The sequence below is a fragment of the Helianthus annuus genome, chromosome 16 (assembly GCF_002127325.2).
Source record: "Helianthus annuus cultivar XRQ/B chromosome 16, HanXRQr2.0-SUNRISE, whole genome shotgun sequence".
Lineage (NCBI taxonomy): Eukaryota > Viridiplantae > Streptophyta > Magnoliopsida > Asterales > Asteraceae > Helianthus > Helianthus annuus.
Window position 1 is genome coordinate 48,556,764 of NC_035448.2, and position 5,142 is coordinate 48,561,905.

Genomic DNA, 5,142 nt, shown 5'->3' on the forward strand with positions numbered 1-5,142 from the left:
GTTCACGGATTCCGCACGTGAAACAAACGTTACGCAATCGAACGGTGTCAAAACCGGTCCTACAAAAACTACCTTTGTAAAACCTGGGTTTATTCCCATCTGTTTAATAAATAAATTCCGGTGTTTCTAAACTCTGATATTTTTCCTAACTCACGGTCCTAATGAAATTTTCCGCTGCAATATTTTCAAAATAACCACCGGTACCACTTGACTGCTCGCGGCTCCCGTCCAGGGTGTGGTCGGGGGTCGTGACAGAAGGTGGTATCAGAGCCAAGCCACTGGTTTAAGCAATTGGGTGTTGTAATAATACCTAAGCTTGAACGATAGAGTTAGGAAATTGTTATTTTCTAGTAGCACCCAGGATAGTATTTAGACTTGAACCTAAGAAAAATGTCTTAGTATAAGCTTCGAGATAAGCTAATTACTTGCATGGATAATGTGTGATGGATGTTAGTATGCCATGAGGATGATAACTAGAACGTTGCAAGTATGGTAAATAAGCGATAACACTTGGCCACTGTTTTTCTTGTTTATTGGTACTACTTGGTTCTGGAATATGATCCGTCATGGGAATACTAATTTCCTTGTTCTTTGATGAAAGCTCAAATAAAAGGTTCATTTTTAAATCATGATTTAAGAAAGATCTATTTATGGGAAATTTAAATTACCTCTCCGGCGAGAACCGGGTAAGATGGGGTATATGATATGTCAAACAAGTGAAAGAATTCCCTATATGGTATCATGACCTGATGTCTGACTTGTGTTTGGAAACATGAATCTGTTAAATACATTGACCTTATGAATGGTATGTATATTACAGTATGTGAAATATATGATTATATAGATATGTATAGCTATAAGGAAATCCAAAAGCCATAAGGATTGACAATTTAGAATGAATCACAAACATATGTGTCAATGATAAATTTTAGATTTTCTTTATCAGGAATCTCTTTATATACATCTATAATTCCGATATCAAACATTATTTCGTTTGATTATCAGTCTCATAACTCGTGCGACAATATAAACGACAGGAACCCTTTAAGTTGGGGCGCCATCGAAAGTATAAGAATTCCCTTTGCATTACCTTATTAACGCAGTAGGAAACTTGTAACTAAAAATCGTGCTAGGCACAAAACGTCTACAAACTTACGCTAATAAGAGTACTTCTACTTTCTTTAAGAACTCTTGCAAAGATAAAAGTAACCACGAATAGATGCACTTACAAAAACTCTTCACCTATAATCCTACTAAGATTACCCGTAACAAAAGAATTGCTGCAACAATACGTGGGCTTAAAGGACTGAAGTGTCATAACCATTAGTATATATCTGTTAAGAAGAATGAAGTAATGTATGCTTCAAAATTTAGACATTTAGATAGTGAGACCCGATCTTCAAAACACATGATCACGACGTATGCCATGAAATGGAAAGAACTGACAGAAAGGAAATCTTGTCTGCTTCATAAAAAGGAATAAAATGGCAACAATGATTCCTGAGGTGATTGCTGACTTAGGTTTGCAAGCCAACCGGAGAAGTGACCACAAGGGGGCAAGTCAGACCAGCCAACAAAGTTTGTCTCTGTGAGGAAAGCTGCGAGTTATGCACGGAAGTAAGACATAGTGTATATGGTCTCGGAGTTCATTAACACTAGAGGCATGGAACTGAAAGAAATTCTGACCGACGTTATCCAGAGGATCTACTTGGACTCTCACCCGAACATAAGGAGGAACTCAGAATTCATCTTAGACTAGGAACAACACCAATTGTTACATCACAAAGTTAAAGACTAATGTAGTAGTTGATACCTTAAGTCATAAGTTTCATAAGAAGCCGAAATAAGTACGTGCTTTTAGATTAAATTGCGGATAGAAAGGAATAAAGAAGGGTGTAGCAAGTTACAAGTATTTAGTTTATTAGCAATTTAAAACTAAACGTTAGAACCCTTTAGGGTTACCTCAACGATAAAGATATCAATATGGAAATAAGATTGATAACAACAGATATTGTTACCAAATTACCCAAAACAAGGAACGACACAATCTGGGTGATTGTGAATCGACTAACCAAGTCTGCTCAATCCCTACCAATGAAGCAAACCCTTTAGTATAAAACACTTAGTTAAGTCATGTGGGGACAAAATAGTCTCATTACATTGAATCCCGTTATCTATTATATTAAATCAAGATAGTCATTTCACTTCTCATTTCTTGGAAAATTTCAACTCGACTTATTTTGAGCAGTGTGAAGGAACACTACAAACATAGAAAGACATGCTAAGTACCTGTGTGATAAGTATTGGTGCAAGTAGGACTATCACTTATCACTCATAAAATTCTCCCATAGTTAGTGTTGCTCCTTTAAAGCACTTTATGGATAATAGTACCATCCGGTCCGTTGGACAGAAAAATGAGAAAGGCAACTATCAGGCCATGAGATCGGCAAACTATTAGTAATTCAAATCAGAGAAAGAATACTACTAAGAATCTCTCTGTGAAAAGGAGTAGTCAGGTTCAGTAAGAAAGAAAAGCTAAGCCCAAGATTTGTTGGGTCGTTTGAAATTATTAAAAGAATTGGACCAGTAGCTTATCAGTTAAAATTTCCAAAAGGAAATGGCAGGTATACTTGATTTATTTCGTGTATAAAACTTAAGGAAATACTTAACTGAGAAATCTTTAAGTTATACCTCTTAAGGATATAAAGGTAAATAAAAAGTCCATTAAAAGATCTTACAAGTCAAAGATAAGAATCTCAAAGCATGGAAAATGGTTCTGGTCAAAGTGAAGTGGAATTCAAAGTAAGGACCAGAGTAAACCTGGAAACTAGGATCAGTGTCGAAGTTAGAGTATTCCTCCAAATTTCCACAAATCTCGAGGACGAGTTTAAATAAGGTGGGATGGATGTAAGGACCTGCAAAAAAGTCCCAAAACGCTCTGTAAGTAGAAACCCGGGCCCCTAAAACCCTGATCCTTGTGAAAAAATCAAGAAATTCAATTTTATTGTTCTGTCGCGGGCCGCATAAGACTTAAGAAGAGTCTTCGCAGGGCGCGACAGCTTGTTAAAGCCCCGGATAAGCTTGAGGGACACGTGTCTTCCACGTGTCAAGACCACACCATAACTCAGCAACCTTCACTCCGATCCAGACTCCCTCGCGGGCCGCGAAGGAGAAGATGATGTGCTTCGCGGGCCGCGACCCGCCCCGATATCAGCCTATAAATAGCAGCTGATGGTTTCAGTTCATTTCGCTCAATTCTTTTCTTCTTTTAGCTTCTACTATAGCAAAATAGTAGCTCAATATTATACCTTCTAAATCCCGAAACTCTGCCCGTTATTAGGATAATAACTCTAATCACTGGTACGATACTTTATCCGATCGATTGAAACTGATCTGATGGATGTTTAAGTACTACCAATATCTGGCTCTACTTTGTCATTCGTTGTGGGTTTTGATCTCGTGATTATCGTTAAAGTTGAATTGAGTTAATACACTAATACGAGTTCCATTGTATCTAGAATTAGAACTCATATTTGGGGAGCTGCTTAACTAGAATACTTAGCGATTAAGTAAAAATAGTAGTTAAAATAACTTAACAGTTAAGTTAACTTAGTAGTTAAGAAACCTTAAAGATTAAGAAACTTAATGGCTAAGCAAACTTAGAAACTTAATAGTTAAGTAAACTTAATTGTTATGTAAAACTTAGCAGTTAAGTAAGTTAATTAATTAGCTAATTACGTTATTTGATTAATCGGATAAGTAAATTACTTGATTAAACCATTAAGGAAAGTAAGATTAATTAATCAGCTAAGTAAGATTAATTAAGCTAAGCAAGATTAATTAATCAGCTAAGTAAGATTAATTAATCTAAGCAAGATTAATTAATCAGCTAAGTAAGATTAATTAACTAAGATAGATATACATGAAAATAGATATATATAAGGAAGGTGCAAGAGGATATATATGTAGGTAGGAAGCTTCCTAGAAAATGTATAGGTAACTTCCTAGAAAAGTATATAGGAAACTTCCTAGAAATTTCATAATCCTTACCTATAAATAGGAGCCTAGGATTTCATTCTTCCTTGCTCATTTCTTTTCTTCTTCTCTCTATACGTTGATGTTCTAACCAATAATCACCGATGCGATATTCTGTCCGATCGATTCGGGAACCAACTAACGAATGCCAAAGTGCCGTCTAAACAAGACTATACCTTGTGAATTTCGTTAAGGTTCTGAAACGAATGTCGAAGTACTGTCTAAACAAGACTATACTTTGTGAATTTCGTTAAGGTTCTAATCTCATGACTATCGTTAGGTTTGATTTGGTATAACACTAATACGTATTCCACTCTGTTAAACTAAATGTTTAACTACCAGAAAACTCTGCACTATACACTTACAATCAAAATAGATGCTTAGTTATCAGAAGACTTAGAATCATGAGGCCTGTTAAATCAATACTATATGCTAACAAGGTGAGTCATTCTATTTTTATCAAATTGCTTTACAAAACCCTAAATGTTTTCAGTTATACTTTGCAGTGATTAAGTCTTTGCTAATCTTCAACTACTGGCAGTATGTGGGGGTTTTGTGCACATTACTACTAATGATTTATCACTTTAGGTGGGCGAGCCTAATTTAGTGATATGTCCACGGTCATAGATACGGTCGAGTGACAACTGAACCAGTTAATTAATAGATAGGGGCAAATGTGAAAACTCTTAATGCTGTAAATGATAAGAATGTGTCGTTTTGTACAAATTGAATGACTCGCCAGTATTTCCCCGCTGATAAAATCTTTTTTTAAACATATTTCAGGTGATTACAGTAGATTGGAATAAGAGTGATGATACGGCACCGAAAGGCTTAACGAAGTGGCTTATTTTATCAATTAAATTAAACTAAGAAACATTGTTTCATATATTCGGGTTTATCCCATATTAAAGCTACCTTTGTAAAACCTGGGTTTATTCCCATCGGTTTAATAAATAAAATCTGGTGTTTCTAAACTCTGATATTTTTCCTAACTCATGGTCCTGATGAAATTTTCCGCTGCAATATTTTCAAAATAACCACCGGTACCACTTGACTGCTCGCGGCTCCCGCGTGTGGTCGGGGGTCGTGACACATACGATCAAGCAA